This window comes from Rhinolophus hipposideros, assembly GCF_964194185.1.
Source record: "Rhinolophus hipposideros genome assembly, chromosome: 9".
Taxonomy (NCBI): Eukaryota; Metazoa; Chordata; class Mammalia; order Chiroptera; family Rhinolophidae; genus Rhinolophus; species Rhinolophus hipposideros.
In genome coordinates this window covers 7071621-7096320 of record NC_138055.1, presented here as the reverse complement: position 1 = coordinate 7096320, position 24700 = coordinate 7071621, and the positions used below count along the sequence as shown (strand labels likewise).

The 24700-nt window shown below is 38.1% G+C and overlaps 1 protein-coding gene across 2 annotated transcripts in view; it reads right to left on the bottom strand.

Moving 5' to 3' along the window:
* The window catches only part of MRTFA (myocardin related transcription factor A), a gene marked incomplete at its 5' end in the record, with an annotated part of 176073 nt that overhangs the window by 109038 nt on the left and 42335 nt on the right, over positions 1-24700 (bottom strand). For both annotated transcript variants that reach the window (XM_081058622.1, XM_081058617.1), the window contains one exon: positions 6549-6810. The remainder of the gene's footprint in view (positions 1-6548; positions 6811-24700) is intronic.

Here is a 24700-nt window from a genome sequence, read left to right as displayed (position 1 = left end):
ATAATCCAAATAAGACATTATTAAGAGTCTGAACTAAGTGGCAGTTGAAAAGATGGCAAGGAAAGAATAAATTCAGTAAACATGAACATTGCAGAGTCTATAAAATTTGGTGACCCATAACTGGGAAGAAAGACGAGGGGGTATACAAGAGATGGAATAAAAATTTACTTCCAAAATTATCAAGTTATAATCTTTCTGGAGGACAATTTGGAAATACTAACTTAAAAAATTTTTTAAACTTTATAGTGTGGAGCCTGAGAAAGAAGATACCTACTAAGAAGGGCACCTGGTGGATAATTGGGCTCAATTTAAAAAAAAAACACCAAAACAACAGAGCATAGCACCCATTTCTACACAGGGACCTCTCAAGCAAATCACACTTCAATGAGAAGCCTGTACTAAGCTGTCTGCCGCCAGCAATGAACTGCCTACCTGCACTGTGTTCCTGCCATCTAAGCTAGATGGAGTTACTGGAATAGTATTTCACCCAATAGGACTGAGTATTTCCCTGTCCAATCAGAGCTGTGCAGCTATATACCAATCAGCATCTTCACTGACCAATCAGAATGGCTCGATTCTGGCCAATCAGGACAATCAATGCCTTTTGGACCAATCAAACTGCGAAACTTTGGACAATGCCTGATGGACCAATCAGGGACCAGAGGTGGAACTTCTGTCTATAAAAGTCATTTCCCTGTTGACTCAGAAAGTGCACTTTCCCTTTCCACCAAAAACTGAAGCCTGCATTTCCCCAGGTGGAGTTGAAACACCAAAGATGAAATACTGAGAATGTCTTGCTGGAAATCAGACTGGAGCGAACCGGACCAGAGCAGAACAGAGCTATCTAGCCAGAGAGGGCCCTGGCCCCATGGATCCCTCACAGCCATGCTGCTTCATAACTGAGCTATACACTATTGAGCTGTTCCAGAGCCACGCTGTTCTCACCGCTGTGCTGTTTGCACCGAATAGTTTTCTTCATCACTGCACTCCAAATTGGGGATTCCTGTTGGTGTTGAATAGACGCCAACAACCATTGGTTGACCATACCTAAACATGCTACTTTTGCAATCAGAAGAGGAAAATGTTCTTTATGTCCATATCTTTTCATCTCTTCTGGGAGTCTGTCCCACAGTTATCTGCACCAAGTTTATATACCAAGATGTTTACCACAGTACTATTTATAACATAAAAAAATAAAAACATTGTAAGGGTCTCATAAAAGGAGGCTAGGTAAATGTCCTATATACCCAACTCAAATACCACGCAGAGAAAAATGTTTTCTAAGACTGTTGAATGATATAGGAAAATCTCATAATATTACATGAAAATAATTTATACAGATTATATGTGTATACAAGTGAACAAACACAGAATATATATTAACTGCTGGCACTGGCCATCATGAACTGTTAATTATAAGGAAATTTTTATTTTCTTTTTTCCTCTACCTGATTATATAAAAAAACGAAACTTTTAAAGTTTTTATTTAGGAAGAAAACAAAACAACCCTCTGGTTTGAACATCTGGATGGAGGGTGGTGCCAATTCCTACAATGGAGAATTCAGCAGGAACTTCAGGTAAGATGAGTTTAACTCAAAGCATATTGAGTCTTTGGCACATCCAGTGGAGGTGTTCAACAGACATATGAGTCTGGAGCTCAAGGAAAGACTTGGCCTGGAGACAGAATACAGAAATCAACAGCATAGGATGGTGGTTAGAAGCCAAAGCTCTGGGGGAAATCATTCAAGATAAAGATATTGAGTAACAACTAAAGAAGCCCTACGGTTGGGGACTAACAAAATTTAAGAATTGGGTAGAGAAAGATAGCAAAAGGTCTGAGCAGAAAAGACAGTGGCTGGAAAGGTAGAGTTTAAAAAGTCAAGAAAGAATAACGTCACAGATGTCAGTAGAAGAAAAGTTTCAGGTCAGAGGGAGCGGCCAACCATGTCAAACGCTGCAGAAGGGTTAAACAGGATAAAACGTGCTTATCTGATATACAGCAAAAAAAAAACCACTAATGACTTTAGCAATGAGTTTCTGAAGAGAGGTAGGGACAGAAGCCAGAATGCAGAGAAGTCTCTAGAATGTGGGAAAGAAGAGACAGTCGCTGTAAACTACTCTTTTCAGGAGTTTGACTACAAAGAGAAGGTTACAGAGTTGTTTTTCACAATGGGAAAAGATTCAGTTGATTTATATGCCACAGTTGAGAGAGGAAGTCTGAAGAGAGACCAACACCTCTGCCCTAATAACAACAGCTGCCTTCTACTCCACTGAGACCATCACAGCTGTCGACACCAATTTTCTCCACTTCCTCCCCAAGATATGAGGTTTGTTGTTTGCTGTCTGTCACCACCTTCACTGTCATTCCGCCTATCCCAGAGGAATGCTGGTCCTTACTTTGCTCAAGACAAAATCAATACCTTTGGATCCCATCCTGTTCCATCACCACAGGAACCTTGTTCCATCAGTTATCCTTTCTCTTTTTCTTGCTTCAGCTTTTGCCTCTGGACTTTTCCCTTTTAACATACAAATAAGCTGAATTCTCTGCCATTTGGGGAAAAAAGTAGAAATTAGAAATGAAAAAAAGGACACACACAAAAAACTGCTTGAGTGTCTACTATTTCCCAAAATAAAAACTGCTTCAGTTTCCATTACTTTTTCAACTAATGTAAAAACAGTTCTTACCTCTAGTGGGACAAACAAGTAAACCATTCATTTATTCATTCCACAAATACCAAATATTTATTACGTGCCCACTATGAACCAGGGTTGGATATACACTCGTGAACAAAATAAAGCTTCTGGCTTTATGAAACGTACTACAAAGTGGGGAATATAGACAATAAACACATACACGCCACACACACACACACCACACAATAATAATAACACCTTCTAAAAAAAACAAAGAAGGATGGAGGGTAACGGGAGATGCTATTTTAGATAAAGCAGGCAGGGAGGGCCTCCCTGAGGAAAACAGTTGTGCAGGAACCTCCTCAGTGAAGGCACAGCAAATACCAGGCTCTGGGACAGGAACGTACTTGGTATGTTCAAGAAACAGCAAGAAAGTCAGTGTGGCTGGAGCCAGAGCAGACTGAGCTAGGGGACAGAGGTAAGAAATCAAGCAGGTCAGCATGGATACCAGGGCCACATCATGTAAGAATGATGATTTCATCAAAGGCCTCATAGGAAGACAATGAAGGGTTCTGAGAGGAGTGTAACAAAGTCTGATTTCCATTTCCAAAGGTTCACTCATGTTGCTGAGTGGAGAATTCCAATTAAAATATAGGGTGATAAAGAATGATGATAAAGGGCATTGAGCAAACGACAAGTGGAACACCTAACACTGATAAGAGTTAAGACAGGCTTCTCAAAGGGCGTGAGGCCTGAACACGAGTTAGCAAGAAAGGACGTAGGGGTGGGGATCTATATCAAGGAGTTGGCAGAGATGTAGAAAAGCCACAGGAGTTTTGAAAAGGTTTGGTATTTCGATCCCCCAGCAGCAACAGTCAAAAAATACTTTATAAAAATATACCACTTATAATGTCTACCAAAAAAAAAAAAAAAAAAAGACACCAAGAAGAAGCCTAATAAAATATTTGCATGACCTTTATGGAGAAAATTATAAAAGTCTATGGAAAGACATTAAAGGAAGCCTATTTAACTGAAGAGAGAAAATTAATGGACAGGAAGACCTGATATTTAAATGCATATTCTCCCTATTAACCTATAAATGATATATTTCAAATCAAATCCCAACAAGTATATCAAACGACATGTGCAAGAATTTCATAACAGTATGATTCATTATTGCCCCAAACTAAAACCTCCCAAATATCCATCAAAAGTAAAATGGACAAACTGCAGTATATTCATAAAATGGGTTGATTATATAGCAATGAAAATAAACTACAGCCACATACAATCCAACACAAAGAATTTCAAACACATAAAAGAAACCACCAACGGAATACATACAGCATGATTACCTTTATATAAAGTTTAGAAACAAGCAAAACTAACCCATGGTATTAAAAGTCAGGATGGTAGTTTCCTTTGAGCAGGAAGAGAGAGTACTGATTGGCAAGAAGCGCAAGGCGGGGTTGTGGGGTGCTGGTAATATTTTATTTATTCGCTAAGTAGTCATTACACACAGATATGTTCACTCTGTGATAACTCAACCACCAGGAAGCTTACAATTTATGTGTTATTCTGTATTATTGTTATACTTCAATACAATGGAAGTGTACCGGTGTCTGCAATTTACTTTGAAATGCTTCCAAAATATAAGATGGATTGATAGACAAAGGTATGAATGGACGGATATATTATAAAGCAAGTATTACGTATAAAATGTTAATAGTAGAATCTAAGAAGTGAGCATAAAAGGGGTTCATTGTAAAAGTCTTTCTACTTTTTCATGTTTGAAATTTTTTGTAACAAAATGTTGGAGGGAAAAAATCCCAATGGGTTTCTGTTTGTTTTTGCAGAACCTTATAAAGCTGATTAAAAAATTATGAAAAATTAAAAGGGCAAGAATAGCCAAAACAAAGTTTGAAGAAGAAAAAGACAAGGAGTGACCCATGCTAACAGATAGCAAGACTATTATTAAGCAATAGTAACTACGGGACAATGTTGTAGTATGACAGAGAAGAATAAAGAGCGACCAATGAACAGGACAGAAAGCCTCAAAACTCCAACACACAGAGAAACAGAGTAAGGCTGGCATTAAAGATCAGTAGGGAAAAGTAGGACTATCCACTAAATGGTGATTCACAGATTAGATTAAATGAAATATAGGCAATCTTTAATAACTCACAGGGAAAACAAATATCGAATAAACAAGTTGAAGAATACATAAATACAGTTCTCTATTTTATATAATATATACGTAAGGATTTAAAAATAAGAAACATATATTGCTTAGGAATATATTCATATGTAAAAATATAGAAATATTTGACAATAACAGATAAATGAAAAATGCTCAACTTCACTAGCTCTTAAGGAAATGCAAATCAAAAACACCATGAGATATCACCTCACCCCAGTAAGAATGGCTATCATCAATAAGACAAGTAACAAGTGTTGGAGAGGCTGTGGAGAAAAAGGAATCCTCATACACTGTTGGTGGGAATGTAAATTGGTACAGCCGCTATGGAAACTAGTGTGGAGGTTCTTCAAAAAATTAAGAACAGAATTACCATATGACCCAATAATACCTCTCCTGGGTATCTACCCAAGAAATCTGAAAACATTTATCTGTAAAGATATATGTACCCCAATGTTCACTGCAGCATTATTTACAGTGGCCAAGACATGGAAACAACCAGTGTCCTTTGATAGATGATTAGATGAAAAAGATATGCTATAAATACACAATGGACTACTCAAATAAGATGAAATACTGCCATTTGGGACAACATGGATGGATCCTGAGATTATTATGCTAAGTGAAATAAGTCAGACAGAAAAAGTCGAGAACCGTATGACTTCACTCATATGTGGGACATAAAACTGAAGGCAACAAAGGAACAAGACAAAGAAACAAAGAAACAAAAACTCATAGACACAGACAACAGTTTAGTGGTTACCAGAGGGTAAGTGGTTACCAGAGGGTAAGAGGGTAACAGAGGGAAAAGGGGGTCAAATATATGGTGATGGAAGGAGAACTGACTGGATGGTGAACACGCAATGCAATATACAGATGATGTATTACAGAAATATACACTTGAAACCTATATAATTTTACTAACCAATGTCACCCCAATAAATTTAATAAATAAAAAAATACAGAAATAGTTGGCAATGAAATACCAAATTTAGGGCACTAGTTATCTCTGGGGATGGGTGGAGATCCATGAACAGTATGTAAGTCAGGTGGTATGTGAGTTCAGAAAAGCATTTGCTCTATTACTCTTTATAACTTTTTTGAAATCTTAAATATTTCATAACAAATTATAAATTTTTTTAAATTAACAAAAGTTAGTAAAGTGCATGGTTTACAAGTAGTACTAAAAACAGTTAATAGGCTGGAGCAAAGACTAGGAATGAGGAAATGGTAAGAGAAGAAGCTAAAGAAAGAGAAAGAGATCAAGTCCTACAAAGCCTGTACATCTGTCCAAAAATTTATTTTGTTTTTGTTTTTACCTATAGGGCAGGTGCTGAAAAGCATTACGCTAGGGAGTTCTCGATGATCACTCTGACAAAGTGTAGGACAGGGTAAGTTTCCTAATGACAGAAGCTTGTTCACCATTTACTTCCTAATCTTAGCACAGTTTATAATACACTGATACTCAATAAATATTTGCAGAATTAAAGAATTTATAGAAGGAGAAGCAAAAAAATAGGAAGACAAATTAGAAAGTAATTATAATACCTCAGGCAGAAAACGCTGAGTTTACAATGAACACCTAAACTTACTATTTGTCTATTTTACAAGATATAGTAAGATTACAAGAAACTTTCAAGAGACATGAAATAAGGTAAGGATCTATATGAAGACCCTGCTCCAAACCAGGCAGTGCAATCATCCCGCATCTGCTCACCATTTTTCCGTTCACTGAGTGGAGGCAAGTTGGGGTTCCTGCCGGGGTGGAGGCCCAGGGTCAGCTCGGGCTGCAAGGACAGCTCCTGCAGTTCGTTGGCAACAGCTTCACTCTGGGGGCTGGGTGCCGCAGACAGGGACACCAGCACTGGCTCATCATCATTTTCGCCAGCCCCTCCTCCGTCCAGCCCATTCACAGCAATGACGGAAGGGGGCAGGCACACGACACTGGAGAAATCCACCTTGGCTTTCGTGATGGCAACCTGGAAATGGAAGAAGAAACAAAAAGTTTAGGGGTCACTGTGAAGAGACTATTCCAGAGTATATGCTGAATACTGATATTATAAATTATGTTACTGACAAGCTACTATTATTCTTGAAAACTTTTTAAAAAGGTACCATCATTATTAAATTAGTATTCACTATACTCACAGAGTGTTATGAGATTGCAAGTCAGGTACTGTCCTCAACTGTATCACTCAGGAGGACAACATAACATTTGAAATAAAAGTAGCGCACACACACATATAATGAGATAGAAGGAAATAGTGGCCAAGGAGAAATAGAACTCTAATAAGAACTACTAAGGGAAAGTATCTTCAGACATAACACTTAATGAGTATGCACAAGGTATTAAAAATCATATTATACCAAAACATTCTGGGAGAGAAAATTTCTTAAACAATTCACAAGCCATTAGATTCCATAACGAAATATAGAGATGTCTCTTTGATGATGGGTATTAACCCAAATACTTTAACCTCCATGAATATTAATCATAGTACTCAGGAATAGGATATTAAAAACAAAACACCTGGCAACAGGAGAAAGAACAAGATCTTTAAAAAATGACAAAATACATACAATATGAAAGCCTCTTCAATAACATGGGAAATAATGGTTAAGTGAATTAACATATTAACTCACCAAATCCTATTCAGTTATTAAGAATATTTTTATGAAGCATTTAAAATGTGGAAAATGTTTTTCTAAAGTGAAGTTTAAGAGAAGTAGGATATAAAATGCATACTCATATATAAAAATATTATACAGAGATAAAAAGATTATAAGGAAGTATACCAAAACACAAAACAGGTTTTGTTCGATTAGACTATGAAACTATTTTTTTACTTTCTTTAGTTTCCAAATTTTCTCTAAAACATTTATATGCTTTTGTAATGAAATGTACATTGCATTTATAATGAAAAGACTATTGTTCTTAATCTAGAAAGGGGACGTAGGAGTTAGTTCCCTGCAGACTTTTAGTGAGGTCTTTAGTCTAGTTTGCTTCACATGAAGAAACCAACAAAATATTGGAAAGCCATGAAATGAAGAAAGGCACTGAAAACTGAAAAAACCATCATGTTCTACCTTCATGTAAGGCTATAGCGTGCCCAAACCTGGTCATAGTTCTGCTCGATATACCTCAGAAAATGTAAAATGAATAGGAAAATATCCTGTTAAGAACAATTAAGACGGGGGTGACACTAAAAAGACTTAAGATACTAAAAAGGACTCTCTGCTCAAAAAAGGCATGAAGAAGACTTGAGTGAGGCAACTTCAAAAGAAAAAAAATATTAGGAACTCAATATTCTAAGAGGCGGTACAGACAAACATTGGGAAAAGGATTTTTTAAGGGTTTGAACCATTTTAGGAATTACAAAACAAATACCTCCTAAGGAAATCCAGAATCTAACCTTCAAATAATTTTTTCCTATCTCACCTATAACTTACCATCGTTTAAGCCATGTCTGTGTGTGTAGGGAAAAAAAAACAAGAAACTGTTCAACATGATTAATCCATCTGGCTCAGTATTATTTGCCATTGACCCTGACAGAGCCTGTTTGCTTTCCTCAAGAGCAGCCTTTTCAGACTAAAAAGATTCAACTTTACAATTATAACATTCAAGGATCCTTTGAGAGCTATCCTCCTTAAGACAGCAGTGCTCAGTACCCTTCCCCAGGCTGGTACATATGTACACACACACCTGCCCATGGACGATGGCACTAAGACATGTAGTTTTTTTAAAAAACAAAAACTTTTTAGTGAACTGTAGGAGGACAGTTTTAAAAGTTCAGACCTATGACCTAGGCAAAGTGGCTTTATATACAGTAATAGGTTTTCAATAAACAGTTGTTAATATACAATAAAATATTATTCAGCCATAAAAAAGGAGGAAATCCTGCCATTTGCAACAACATGGATGGACCTCGAGGTCAGTATGCTAAGCGAAATAAGTCTGACAGAGAAAGACAAATACTGTATTATCTCACTTAGATGTGGAATCTAAAAACAAACGTCTAAAAAAAACAAAACCAAAAAAACAAAACCTAAATTCATAGAAAAAGAGATCAGATTGGTGGTTACCTGAGGTGGTGGTGAAGGGTAAAGACGGGAAACTGAATGAAGGTGGTCAAAAGGTACCAGCTTCCAGCAGTGAGACAAATAAGACCTGGGGATGTGATGTACAACCCGGGGATGTGATGTACAGCCTGGTGACTGTAGTTAACAAGGCTGCATATCTGAAAGTTGTTAAGAGAGTAAATCTAGGAGTTCTCATCACAAGGAAAAAAATTTTTTTTGTATCTATATGAGATGATGGATATTAACTAAATTTATTGTGGTAATCATTTTAGTATCTGTATGTCAAGTCATTATGCTATACTCCTTAAACTTATACACTGCTGTATGTCAATTATTCCTCAATAAATCTGGGAAAAAACAGTTATTAAGTCATGGATTATATGAGTTCACTCCTCTTATTAGAAAACTGAGAAATTTCACCGAGATAGTAACAACCATTCAGTAGACAGACCCTGCAAATAGTGTTTGCACATTAAATGGCACTCAATAAACATTTGTCTAAACAAAAATAGAAGCAAATGAAAGATACCTAAAAATAATATGGGACCCAAGACAGGCAGATCTTAAGGAAAATCTGAGTGATACAAGGAATACTGCATGAAAGATCCAGAAACACTAAGCATAATGTTTGGACGTCAAGAAAAGGAACCAGCAAACCTCACTCCATTTAAGTACTCTAGTTAAACTGTTGGGATAGAATCATAGTTTCATATAAAAAGTTCTTAACCAAACAGCAAAAACCCATTATTTTAGACTTAACTGATATCTGTGATAGTATAACTCAAACTAGGATTAAGTAAAATTTTATGCTACTTGCGGAGGTGGGGGGGATAAAAGAGTACCAGCAATTTTATAGAGTTTACCAGATTAAGAGGAAAAACTAAAATACTGCCTCATAATTCATTCTCTACATGATTACAAGAGACTAACACATTCAATAATATGTAAATGACTAGTTCTCATTTCAAATGAATTTTTTTTTTTTCATTAAAAATGGCCTGGAGGGGCCGGCCCGGTGGCTCAGGCAGTTAGAGCTCCACGCTCCTAACTCCGAAGGCTGCCGGCTCGATTCCCACATGGGCCAGTAGGCTCTCAACCACAAGGTTGCCGGTTCAATTCCTCGAGTCCCACAAGGGACGGTGGGCTGTGCCCCTGCAACTAAGATTGAACGCGGCACCTTGAGCTGAGCTGCCTCCCGGATGGCTCAGTTGGTTGGAGCGCGTCCTCTCAACCACAAGGTTGCCAGTTCGATTCCTCGACTGCCGCAAGGGATGGTGGGCATCGCCCCTACAACTAGCAACAGCAACTGAACCTGGAGCTGAGCTGCGCCCTCCACAACTAAAGACTGAAAGGACAACAACTTGACTTGAAAAAAAGTCCTGGAAGTACACACTGTTCCCCGGTAAAGTCCTGTTCCCCTTCCCCAATTAAATCTTTAAAAAAAAAAGGCCTGGAAATAGTGTTTACTGGGTATAGAGTTTCAGTGTTGCAAGATCAAAAAGTTCTAGAGCTCTGTTGTACAACAATGTGAATGTACTTAACACTACTGAGCTCTATACTTTAAAATGGTTGAGATGGCAAATTTAAACGTTGTATGTTTTTTACCACAATAATTTAAAACTAGCCTGGCAAGATCTCTCCTTAAAAAGTAATTTACTAAGCTAACTCATTATTCTTTTAGCTTGAAAGAATAAGTTATATATTCTTTAAAATATTTTTTAATCTACTTTTCACTAATTCAGAACATACCTTTTTCCTTCTTTGAATTAAATTATTATCATCGCTGAGATTCAGAGATGTAACATTCACATGTGTTATGATTCCCAAAGAGACAATAAAGATCAGTCACATGGTACCATGATTTTTGTGACGAAGCATGAAGTTAAACTGCAGAGTCTGTAATCCTAGTATGTACTTTATGAACATAACCGGTACTTCTAAAAAATGATTGTTTTTTAAAAGAAACTGTGGGAAATGACCCCCAAAAGAAAGCCAACCCAAGCTTAGTGTTAGGCATAAAGAAATAATGAAGAAATTTAAAAGTAATGTTTCTCAAAACACATATATTTTTAATAGATTAAAGAAAGGCGTATCAAATTCTGTAGTGACTTGGATCATGATTATGCCTGCCACTGCCTGGAACGAAAGAAAAAGCAATTTGAAAAACTGTTTTAGTGAGTGTTCCATTCAGTATTTATTTTAATAGCTTAGTAACGGATTGAGTTCCATGTTTATAGGATCATTAAGGGCTTGAAGAAGTCACTTAAAATTTTTATATATATACTTTACCACGTGTTTTTATTGGGTAAATTATATGCTATGGTGGTATTTGTTAATTTAGAGGTTTCAAAAGTTTCAGGATATATCCTTTAAAAATGCTAATATTAAACTGTATTACAATAAAATCCATCCATAAAAATTTGAGGGGGGATGAAATAAGCTGGGCATAACTGCTGATAACTGTTGAAGCTGAGTATTGGTCATATAAAGATTCATTATACTATTATTCTCTCTATGTTTGTGTATGTTGGATAACATTCTTACGATTTTTTAAAAAAATAAGATTCTTCCATAGAAGTGAAGACTTGGCAAGATGTAAAACAAGGTTTCCTTTATTTTAACCTTAGAAAATAAGTCAAACAAAAGTCAAGCACAAGCACTGACAAAAGAAAATATTTAGCATAAAATATATACATTGGGAAGATTTCTCTAGCAAACACATCACGTTCTACTCATTTTTAAATCACTGACAGGAGAAAGTCCTACTAAACTCTGATGATCTAGAGACAAGATCCAAAAATGTTGAGGCACAGCCATCACGGATTACGTCTCTACCAATTCCTGGAGAGTACTAAAATTTTACTTACTATAAAACTTGCATCAAAAAGAAAACTTAAAGGAGTAATATTTATCTCCCATTATATGCATCATATTATTTAGAAAAATTAAAAAGTTGTATCTCAAACAAAATACTTTCTTAAATGTCTCAAAGGAAAAATAATTAAAATAACCAAAAGAAAAAAATATGCATCATGTTTTAGTGCTGTAAACTTATAATTCTACCGCGTCCAAGATCAAACTCTATTTCATCACAGGATCACCAACTCCAATTTCTTTCCTGCTGATTCACATATGATCAGTAGCAGCCGGAACAAAAACGACACGGGGGCAGGCTCATCTCCCACAACCCATCTGTCTCCCTCGCTCGCTGGCCTGATCCCACCTCATCTTTTCTCTACCCCACGCCCTTTTGGGGCTGCATGCCTTCTGCTGGTGCCGAGTGACATATGTAACCAGAAACAACAGCACAAAATGTGTTAAAGAAATGGAAGAGCTCAGGCAGACAGCTGATAACACTAAAAAAGTGTATACTAGCAAGATTCTTTATTATGACCCATGACAAAGAGTGAGTTTCATGCAACTGAATTATATGATTCTTCTGAAAAAAAAGTTTCTGTATAAAAACTGTTAATTAATGAACTTTCTTTTAGTTGGGTAAATTTTTACTTTTATTTTCCTCAATTTATCTTCAATGTAGTACATAAGCCAAATATTTAAAACTCTTCCTGTCTAAGCAGACATTTATATAAAATTAGACACGAAGGCATTTGAGAACATGCACTATTTCTGAGAGCTTACTACGTATGTACTAGGTATTGCCCAGGTCCTACAGTAGAAGGTAAGGAAAATATCACGTCTTGGCTAACGAGCTACCCTTAATTCTGTCGCTACTACGCCCATCAGGGTCAAGTGTCTCAAAAATTACCGGATTTCTAAAAATGCCAAAGAAAAGACCTCTTTCACCTTAAAAATCATACAAAACCAACCAGTTCACTGCGGAAAGGAATTCCATTCTTTTCTTTTTTTTTTTTTTGACTCAAGTACCTAGATACAATACTTGACAGAATGGGAACTCAATAAATATTTTTTTAATTTATTGACTATACTAACCTCACAGCAATCACACAGCACATATATAATCAAGGTCAGCACTGATTCAGGAAAAAAAGAGAAGGTGGTTCTATCACAGGTAGGTATTTATGATTAAACAGAAATACACAAAGATCAGAAAAAGCTTCCGGAGAGAGGTAACATTAATATTTGAGAAGTCATAAAAATGGATAGGATTGACAGGATTCACTTATTTTTCATTCCTTCAATAAATATCTATTAAGTAGCTACTACATATCAGATACCGTTCTGGATACTAGGGATAATACAGTATAAAACAAAGTGCCTGCACTCTGGGAGTTTATATTCTTCCAGGAGACAGAACATCATGAACAAAAGCATGGGTGTGAGAAAGTGTGGAGTATGTTCTAAAAGGGCAATCTAGTTTGGCAGACGGCATGGTTCAAGTACAAGTTATATGAGATGTGCCGAGAATGGCAAGCTGAGTTTAGCTCTAGGAAGTAGGGAGTGGCATGATCAAACCATGTTTTAGAAAATTAATATGGCAGTGGAGTAAATTCAGTACTGGAATGGACAAAAGGAATATGAGGTTAGGGAAAAAATCATGAAGCTACTTCATTAGACAAAGTATAATGTGTCGAGATCCTGAATTTGGATAGTAAATGTAGAAAGAAGGGAATTGCCACAACACAGAATCATACCTGGCACAGAGCAGGAACTCAAATCTGTATTGAATTAATGTTGAATGAATGAGACAGAATTTACATGTGATAGGATGGGTTTGTGTTTAGCTGTGGGGGTGAAGGAAAGGGAAGTGGTCAAAGATGAATCCTTGGTTTTAAGCCAGAGTCACTGCAACAACAGTGACTCTTCACAGAAACAGGGAAGAAAAGAAAAGGAATTTTATCTGAGGGGATGATGAATTTGATTTTGGATACTGGGTCCAGGAGCCAAAACCAAAATGGAAATGATATTTGAATTTCCATTATGTACATGAGAAGGAAAACATGGAAATGAAGGTAGAAAGATAGAAACAAAATGAATACAAGAATAGGAAGCAAACAACAGAAAAAAGGAAGGAGAGAAAGAGAAAGAGGCAGAGATATTGATATAAGGGAATGATAAATTGCTATCAGACGTGACTGTTGATAAATCAGGAATTCCTACTCTCAGACTGCCTCCTTTGGGTCTTAGACCATCCCTTTGACTCCTAAAATTATCGTGTACAGCTGAGTATCTAATTTCGTACCAGTACTTTCTACTCACACTATTTTAGAAGATCAATAAAGCTGTAACTTTATAATGTCGAGGGGCAACCAGCTGTCCCCAAACTTAAAGACACAAGTAAGCTCAAGGACTTATCAAAAGGACATGAACTTACCAACTGGAAGCAGCAGAAATAAATAAAAACAGAAGAAAAGTAAAATATGTAGTTTATTCCCCAAGCTCAACTCCTTTTCTACTGATTACTACTACACTTTCTCAACAAGCCCTTGCCAGATACCTATAGCTTAGAACATAACCTAACAGTGCTGGGTACACATGAAAACACCTTCCCTTAACTGAATGACACAAATTGCCTTTCAGTCTTATGTCACCTAAGAAGACCTTCTGGGATGGACCTGAATTCTATTAATTCACTTAACAAATATACGTGGGAAGCCCAAAAATATGTATACACATTTGAAGAGATATCTTCTATGTATTACTTTTCGAAGTTGAATTGAATTATGGTAGTGATAAGAGAGACCACCCCCACACACACACACTATAGGAATTTTAAGTCTTCTTTTCCCTAGTTTCTTAGCTCCCTGGTTCCTGATCTTAATCCCCGTTCAAATCAGCTTTTCAATATTAAACAGAAAATTGTTCCTAGCCTGAATCATAGAATCCCCAGCCCCCTGCTCCAGGCCGTTCCAGGCCCAGCTCCTGAGTGAACAATGACATCTGAATGACCAGTTAAAACCAGAGAAAAAGGCCACAGGCTCCGTGAAGCTAAACAGAATTTCCATCACACAGCCACCTTGCATCATGGCTTTGGGTCCTGCTTCTTGGGCCAACACTTTTAAGTCTGTTTAACCAAATCCTTCTCTCCTCATCTAGGGGCCGATGGGATATAAATGATGCCCCAGCAAGACTTCCAGTACATCCCGTCCAAAGAGGTCATCACGGCCTTCCGGGCGGATCCCGAGATCCCTTCCCCTCATCTAAGATCAGATAGGCTGAGAGTTCCATGAATCCCCGATAGGTAGGGACAATGCCACAGTCAACAGGAAGCAGATACAGAAGAAGAGACCTCCTGCCCCTCAACTTCCCATAGAGATTTATGGGGATCACGCTTCTCAAGAGAAAATGAGGCAGGCAGTCAGAGACAGGAATGGGATATCCAAACATTCCTGCATGTTTGACACGACCTATGGAAAGTGATTGCCCAGAAGACCTCCCCTCCATGCCCAAATCTTTCCCTTATCCACTGTAGCCAGTGACCACTATGAGGAAGCGAAAGGATCCTAAATACCTAACTGTTAATAGATTGGACTGGTCACTCACACCTGCGCAGTAAAAGCTAGAACAACCTTCACCTCATGTTAGCCTCATTATACCATCATAATATCACACGTATGCCGGGAAGTTCATTAATATCATAACAGACTGAATTCTAGGAAGGAACATATGCAGTTTAAAATATGAGGTAATAGACTCCTGTCAATCACAGGTGCCAATCAAGTAGCCCCCACACCTAGAGAGGAGTAGCCCATTCTAAAAGAGAAGGAAATAGGGGTGGCCGGTTTGCTCAGTTGGTTAAAGCGTGGTGCTAATAATACCAAGGTTGCCGGTTAGATCCCCAGATGGGCCATTGTGAGCTGTGCCCTCCTTAAAAAATAAAAAATAGAAATAAAACATAAATTATGGGCTAAAAGAAGGAAATAAAAACTCAAAGTCCTCGCCGGTCAGTGCCTTTTGAGCCACGCTGTTGCTCAGGCCCGCTCCTATCCCTTTGGAGGGTACTTTCTCTTCTAATAATGACGCCTTTTGAGCCACGCTGTGGCTCGAGCCTGCTCCTATCCCTTTGGAGGGTACTTTCACTTCTAATAAACTGCTCGTTCATCACTGCCTTGTGGTGTCCTGCTCGATTCTTTGTTCAGGATGCCAAGGACCTGCACACGCGCCGAGAAGGGCCTGCTCCCCGGTAACAGTAACAATGTGTAGTATGACGTTCACTCAAAATATAGCATTAATCAAATGAATGTTAGCGTCACCATGCAACAGGCAGGACAAAGAAAATGGTGGAAGGATGGTTGTCGTTCGAGGAGCGCACGACCATTTCGAAGTGGTATCTGGAATTCAAGAATGTTGTGGAAGTACAACAATGGAGGCGTGAGTCTGCAACAGAACCTCCAACAGGCCTAACAACTGCACGCATTCGTGATAAGTCTGAGACGCATAGTACTGGGTGTGATGTGCACAAGGGAAGATCCTGGAGGCCTCGCACAGCAACACGTCCTGCTGCTTCTGTTGTCGTGTTGGAACCAGTTACTCTGACGGGAACCACTTGGAGCACCTCTTGTAATTGCAGAAGTCAAATGTGACTTGTATTCATCATTTGTTATCGGTATATATTGAGTATTACAATTTTAATAGTTTTTTTCTTTCTTAAAATGTGTCTACATTTTGGGGGGCACCCTCTGTATAATGATCATTATTCTAGGCACTGGGAGTGCAACAGACAGAAATATCCGATTTCATGGAGCTTACATTACAGTGGGAGAGACGTAACAGCAAACAGAATAAAATAATTTCGGATAACTACAAATATTATGTGTGGGGGAAGGGTGGCTAACTTAGATTAGATGGTCAAGAAAGGTCACATTGAGGAGGTGCTATGAGAGCTGAGACTTGAATAATAGCCAACACTTAATGAGCATTTAACTCTAAGTGAGGCACTTGATCTGGATGTATTTAATCTTCATAATACTACAGAGGTACTTACTTACATTAACCATTTTTTTACATTTGAGGAAATGAAGGCCCTGAGAGGTGATATAACTTGAACACGGACAATCAGACTTCAAAACCCATGCCCCTAACCACTACACAATCTGACTCAACCAGAATTTGACAAGAAGCAGCCAGCCATGCAGAGGAAACAGCAGGTGCAAGTTCAAGTGCCATGAGGTGGGAACAAGCTTGGCATATTCAAGGAACTGAAAGACCAGCACAGCCAAATAGCACAACAGGAGGGGAGAAATATATTCTATGAAAAACTGGATGCCACTGGGAGGCTTTAAGCAATGGAGTGATATGATCTGATGTATGTTTTTAAAAGATCACTTTGGCAACTGTGAAGAGCACAGAACATAGGGGAACTTGTTCACCTTAGTCTTCAGCCTGACTTTGAGTTTGGTATTTACCATTCCGCCTGGCCCCCTAGTAACAACTACAATAATGTTGTTTGGGAAAAAGTTATGATCTGTGATCTGTATCTTAATACATCATATCACCAAATTTGGTGATATAACATTGAACAAGTCAGTTTGAATAAAAATAGATTGTTACTAACTGTCCTGCTACCGTAAAGAGCTTATGAGAAGTTATTCTGAAAAGTACAGTGTTTAACTACAAGGTGGTATTTTTGTTGCAAACATTTAACATAAAGTTGATAATTTGTGTTAAGCCCTCCCCCCAATCCCTCCCTCCACAAGGCTAATTCAAATTTAAAGCACTATTTTGGCAAGATGACATTATTACATTCCTTGAACTATATTCATACTCACGAACACTACAGATGTGCTTTCCTTATGATTCCTAATTCCACTTCCACAGTGTTCAAATGCATTCCAATTTTTAAGTGTGAACATACCTAAAACTTGCCTTTTAGAGATTTCTTCTCTAAGAGAAAGAATGACGAATGTTTAGAAGTCTACATGCTATGTATAAAAAAAGTGAGTACAGGGGCAGCCGGTTGGCTCAGCTGGTTAGAGCACAGAGCTCATAATACCAATGTCCCGGTTAGATTCCCACATGGGCCTGTGAGCTGCGCCCTCCACAACTAGATTGAAAATGGTTTGACTTGGAGCTGATGGGTCCTGGAAAAATACACTGTTCTCCAATATTCCCCAATAAAAATTAGAGAAAAACAAAAAATAAACCTGAGTACATTTAAATATGATCTAAACATATATTATGTATTCACCTACAAAATTATGTAATCTGTCATGAGACAATTTTCAAGTTAGGAATTCTTCTGTCACTTCCACTCCTACACCAAAACCTTACACTCCAATAAGACAGGACAACCTGAAGTGTTACCAGGCCACAGTATAGAAAATCTGCCATAAAGACACCGTTCAGGAATGAATAGTATGAAAAAGACTAGCTATTTTTGAACATATTAACTTTGGAATGAAAAACTTGTTGAGACAAACCTCACCTAGGATGAACACAGGTAACAGTTGGGGGAAAGGGAAGACATTTACAGTACTGTGCTTTGTTTCCACACTACAATGAAGCATTTAAAGGCAAGACGTTTTCAAGTGCCAGAGCCTCATATCCTTAGGTTTCCCAATGAGCTCTCTCAACATATCTTAAAATTATGCTCCCTCTTTAAAAAAGGAGCCATGAATATTTTCCTAAATTCTTGATCAAATATTTTTAAACACTGGGAATGAAATATCTTGCCATAAAAAAAAATCCAGAAACTGTCACAATCTTGTAGAACATCAAATCAGTAACCCACACTCAGAGAAAATGTACATTCAAGACTAGTGTGCCTCAGGGGGCGGCCAGTTGGCTCAGTTGGTTACAGCGCAGTGCTCATAACACCGTCACTGGTTCGATTCCCACATGGAGAGCTGTGCTCTCCTTAACTAGAGTGAAAAATAACGGCTTTACTTGGAGCTGAGCTGCCGGCAGGCGCCCAGTTGGCTCAGTTGGTTAGAGCACAGTGCTCATAACACCAGGTCGCCGGTTTGATTCCCACACGGGCCAGTGAGCTGCGCCCTCCACAACCAGACTGAAAACGACTTGACTTGGAGCTGAGCTGTGCCCTCCACAACTGGACTGAAGAAAACCAAAAACAGTGACTTGACTTGGAGCTCATGGATCCTGGAAAAACACACTGTTACCCAATATTCCCCAATAAAAATTTAAAAAACAATAATAATAATAAAAATACTTAAAAAAAAAAAAAGACGCGTGTATGTGTGGATAAAGCAGAGAAGGCCAGGTTACAGCTCAGAGACGCGACGAGGCCCCAATGAAGGCCCTTCAGGGCACTGTCCACACCTGTGCCAGCGCTGCAGCATCGCAGCTGAAACACCAAGGCATGGCACCAGCATACTTGTCGGTTATTCATCTGATCACACTTTAATTACAAAAGCTAACTTATTAATTAAATCAATCTACTCTGACAAGATCAGTTACCATACAAAAGCACTGGCTCTTCACAGTATTCAGTACAGAGTTTGTGATTAAAAATGCATTTTCAATTTTTTGTGGTCATTAAAGGCGTCAATGAAGGTAGAACCTCTGGAAACACAATAAATCTCAGCAATTTAAGTTAAAAACAGCTCCTAAGTCTCGGCTTATTAGTCTTCCCTACTGATAGCCTGTTGCTTCAAATAGTATTACTCTCTGACCATTAATATTTCTAAAAAGGAGTTGAGAATTTCTGATGGAATAAAATGTAACAGACATTATTAAATACAATTTTAACTTCTGTACAATTACATTTGAAGTTTCAACATAAAAAGGCAAGAGAGAGTAGAGGCAAAGAAATTCATTTCCCAAACAAAGCAAATAATACAACGAAGTGTTCTGCAAAGTACTGTGGGAATTTCCACATTATAGCTACTTCTAAGAGCAATTACTATAGAATTTATACAATGCTGAGACACACAGCAGGAGTAGGCAGCAGTCAGTGCAATGCATTTCCACGGCATCCGTGTAGGCAACAAGTGTGATGTGGATAACAAAACAAAGGAAAGGTAAATGCACACCAGCACAAAAATCTTAAAATATCTTGTTGGTGGCACATCTTAAAATGGAAAGATTCTAAATCAATCAAGGAGAAAGGAAACACACTGGTGATCTATATCTAAAGAGAAGAAAGCATCTAAATGTAGTAACTCAAGTCCTAGATGGCATGAAAAAAAAGAATACAATAGGAAGAGAATTATGAGCCTTTTTAAGTATCAGTGACTACCAATAAGCAGGAAGTAAAAGAACCTCACCTGGATCCCTTGGCAGGCCCAGGAGGTTGCTGCCCAATATCCACTTTCCCCTTCTTCCTCAGTAACAGGACACCTGAACTTTACCTAAGTGCATGCCAGAATAAAGACTGCATTTCCGATCAAATATATGGTGATGGAAGGAGAACTGACTCTGGGTGGTGAACACACAATGGGATTTATAGATGATGTAATACAGAATTGTACACCTGAAATCTATGTAATTTCACTAACTGTAACCGCAATAAATTTTTGTAAATTAATTAAATTTTTTAAAAAGACTGCATTTCCCAGCCTCTCCTGCACTTAGGTGTGGTCATGTGATTTGAGTTCAAGGCAATGGACATGAGTAAAAGTATTAATTGTGATTTCCAAAAAATGTCCTTAAAGGAATGGGGTACATCATTCTTTGGAGTCTCCTCCTCCTGGGGCTGGGATGTGGATGAGGTGCAGGAGTGTAAGCAGCCATCTGAGGTTATGAGGAAGACACCACATGTTGAGAACGAAAAGGCAACAAAAATAGAAAGAAACTGGCTCACGGACAGTGTGGAGCAGCACACTGGCACTGGCTTACCCATCTCTAGACTTGTTTTATGTAAGAGAAAAATACACTTCTATCATGTTTAAAGTCACTATTAGTTTGCTTTTTTTTTTTTTTTTTTTTTTTTTTTGTCACAAATGGTTGAACATAATCCTAGTACAGAATTTGGTGCCAGGAGTAAGATGTTTCATGAGAAAGAATATAACATATGTGGCACTGGCTTCATCAACTGGTAAGTGATGAGCACTCAGATACTGAAAACTGAAAAGTTAGCTGCTTCTTACAACTGTCAACAAAATTATACCAGAGAGGTAAAACTCAGGCTAAGTGCTAGTCAGTCAGTAAGCAGAGCTATAAAAGAATATCTTTGCTAAAGAAGGTGTACTCTTTCCTGTGGCCTGCAACGTAAGTTGACTAAAAGCCTCTTACTACAGCGCCTTAAAGAATAGAAAAAGCAAACCACTCCGAATGCACTCCGAAGTGGTACATTAAAATCAGTGGCTGCCACACAGAGACACGACTGGAGCTCTGCCATATAAAGGCTATGAACCCAACTGCCAAAACGAAAGGGGAGAGGGGACCTTAGATTGCCTTCTCACACAAGCCAGTTGTTTCAGATGGCCTCACTGTAATTGCCACTAAGTTAAGGTGGGTTGGAAACAGGTAAGGTACAGAGGTGAGCAGATAAAAGACCAGAGTCATCAGGCTCAAAAGCAATGCTTAATCCAGAAACTTATTGCTTTTGTCAGGACAGAAAGTCTTCAAATTTCCTATACAGTAGCATTTAATAGTTGATATGGGCCAGTGACTTTTATATGTTACTAATTCTCTTTTCTGAATAGTAATTTTGTTATTGCTATCATCCTATTTCTATTACACTTACTATACACTAATTGCTTTGAGAGTGGTTACCTGATATTTTAGTTCAGAGGCCCTGAACGATACCTCACAGAGATGGCTGCACGCACATTCCCCAAACATCCTGGGCTGTGAGTGGAAGGCAGTAACTCAATGAAATACCGGAGTAGTATCTCTCGGGATGGCGTGAATGTGTTGTGTATGTGGAAAGAAGGACAGGCATAAGTGGACTATAGCAAAAAAAAAAAAAAAAAAAAAAAGAATCCTAATTATATCCCCAAATCCATTTTTCTCTTCTGTCTTTGTAATAAAAGACTCAAACAAATGGCAACCCAGATTAATGACTACAATTCTCAGACTACCTTGAAACTTAGGTGCAATCATAAGATAACATTCTGGCCAATGGGCTATAAGCAAAAGTATATACACCTTCTAGGGAGTATAGTTAAAGTACGCAAACATGTCTTCAGCCCTTCCTCCTTCCTGCTAGCTGGAATACAGACTGTATGGCTCGAACCTGAGCAGCCATTTCAGACTAATTAATTGAAATTATCGAATCTGAGGAAATGAAAAAAAGAAAGAAAAATGACAGGGTCCCTCAGAGACCTATGGGGCACTATCAAGCATACCAACATCTGCATAATGGGCATGCCAGAAGGAGAGGAGACAAAGAAAGGACAGAAAGAATATTTGAAGAAATGATAGCTGAAAAGTTCTCAAATTTAATGAAAACCATTAATCTACACATTCAAGAAGGTCAACGAATTTCAAGCAGGGTAAACTAAAGGAGATCCACACCTAGACACATCAAAATCAAACTAGAGAAAGACAAAAAGAAAATCTTGAAAGCAGCAAGAAAAAAGTGACTTATCATGTACAAAGGATCCTCAATACAACTAACAGCTGATTTCTCATTAAGAAACCAGAGAAGCGCTAAGGCAGTGGGATGACATACATAAAGTCCTAAAAGGCAAAAAGTACACAAAAGAACAAGACAAATGAAGAAACAAAAACTCATAGACATAGACAATAGTTTAGTGGTTAAGAAGGCGGTGTTCCTTCTCTCCTCAGCTGCCAATCACCAGAAGGAGCAGGCCACCACCATTTCTCATCTCCTACGTCTCCAAGTTGAAGAGGCTAAATTCCTGGAGAGTTTGACCAGGAGATCATGGGCTCTCTTTCTCCACCCAGCCCCCATCCATAGGACCTAGGCTCCATCCAATGAGCAGCAGTCTGAGAACACTGGATCCCTAATTGTGTTCTCCCTAGCTCACAGGGCAAAGGTTGCACGCCAGGAGAGGCAAACCAAGACCAAAAGCTACCACCCTGGCCAATGTCCAGAGTAATGACTCAGAAATTTTGTCTGGGGGAAAGGTAGTCCATAAGAATAACAAGCTCCAAATAACAGTAATAGTAATAAAAGAAATTAAATTAAAAGAAAAAGAAAAGGAAAGCTCCAAAACTCACCCCAAAGGCACTGACTTTGACAGACTCCCGGGTGGCCAGATGGCTCAGGTGGTTGGAGCGCATCCTCTCAACCACAAGGCTGCCGGTTTGACTCCCGCAAGGGATGGTGGGCTGTGCTCCCTGCAACTAACAACAGAGACTAGACCTGGAGCTGAGCCGTGCCCTCCACAACTAAGACTGAAAGGGCAACAACTTGACTTGGATGAAGCTGATGAGTCCTGGGAAAACCACACCACTGTTCCCCAATAAAAAGTCCTGGAAATACACACTTTCCCCAATAAAGTCCTGTTCTCCTTCCCCAATAAAAAATCTTTAAAAAAAAGAAATATAATGACTCTGAGTACAATTTGGCGCTACTACCTCAATTCACGCGTAAGTGCCGGCAGTCTTACCCACCAGTGCTTTTGAATTAGTGCAAATATCAACACAGTGAAATAAGCAATAACTATTTCATAATAATAGCATTATCATAAAAATAGCTTTGATATTGACTCCCTGAAAGTGAATCAAGTACCCCCAGCAGTCCATCTGTAGACTTCACTTTGCAACCCCCTGGATTAGACTACAAGCTCCCAGAGATGGCGAATGTGTCCTTCATTTATTTACACAGGTGGCAGTATAGTGAGTCGGAAGAGGAGCATGGGCTTTTTTTGGTCAGGCAGACTTAGGTTCAAATTTTAAAACTGCCATTAGATTACAAGAGCTTAAATTTCCTGTGCTATAAAATGAGGATAATACCTACACATGTAAAGTAATTTAAGAGCATCTGAAATATAGCAGGTGTTCAGTAAATGTGACTTCCCTTCTCATTTTGTTCCTGACCAGCTAGTATAGTGCCTTGTACACAGAAGATGGTCAATAAATATTGGTGGAATTTAACTAGCTCCCTCATACAGATCTAAATAAGTTAAAGTTTTAAGGTGAACTTTAAAAGCTAGATGTAGATACTGAGATACAAAATACTGAGATACGTCCAGATATTTTCCACAAAAGTATTATATACACCTTAGGGTAAATTTTACACTGAAAATATATTCATCTTTAAAATCAGTCCAATTTTTTAAAACATCATATGCTTTCCAGATGAGTAGCAGTAAAAAGTGAAATGGTGTGTTAAATACTAGACACTGCCCCACAGCTCTGACTGAAAAACATTTTTATGGCCCACATATCTCTGTAACTCAGCTATTTGATATTCAGTGATATAAACAAATCTATGGTGACTTTATTAAGCCATATGGTGATGAAGGAAATGAGTATTTTAATCAAAGAGCCTGATTTTATACGCCTACACTACACTGTGTGACCTTCAGCTAAGTAGTAACCCTCATGGGGACAACAACTCTTAAGGAATTACTGTGAGGATGACGTGAGATAACGTATGAGAAGCACAACAATGCTGACACGGAATAAGAACTAAACAAATAATACTTTAAGCAATTTTACTCCAGTGTATTTAAATATATTACTAATTTAAATATGTTCTTTTGTAACATTCTCATATAGCACCCTGGCAACACGTATAAGATGTAATTTTAAAAAACTGAAAAACAAGGTGTTTTTTGATAAGTTACTAATCTCAGTAACTTTTGGGTGAATGCTGATAAACCTTTATGGTATAAAAGTTTTCCATTTATACTATAAACTTACTTTCCCCACATTTAAATGAGAAAATCCGAGCAATTCTAAATTATGATATAAATCTGAAATCCCTTAGATTCCTCATTTCAGGTGAGAAAGTATGTTTCCAAGCCAGGCTTTGGCTTTAACTTCAAAAAATGG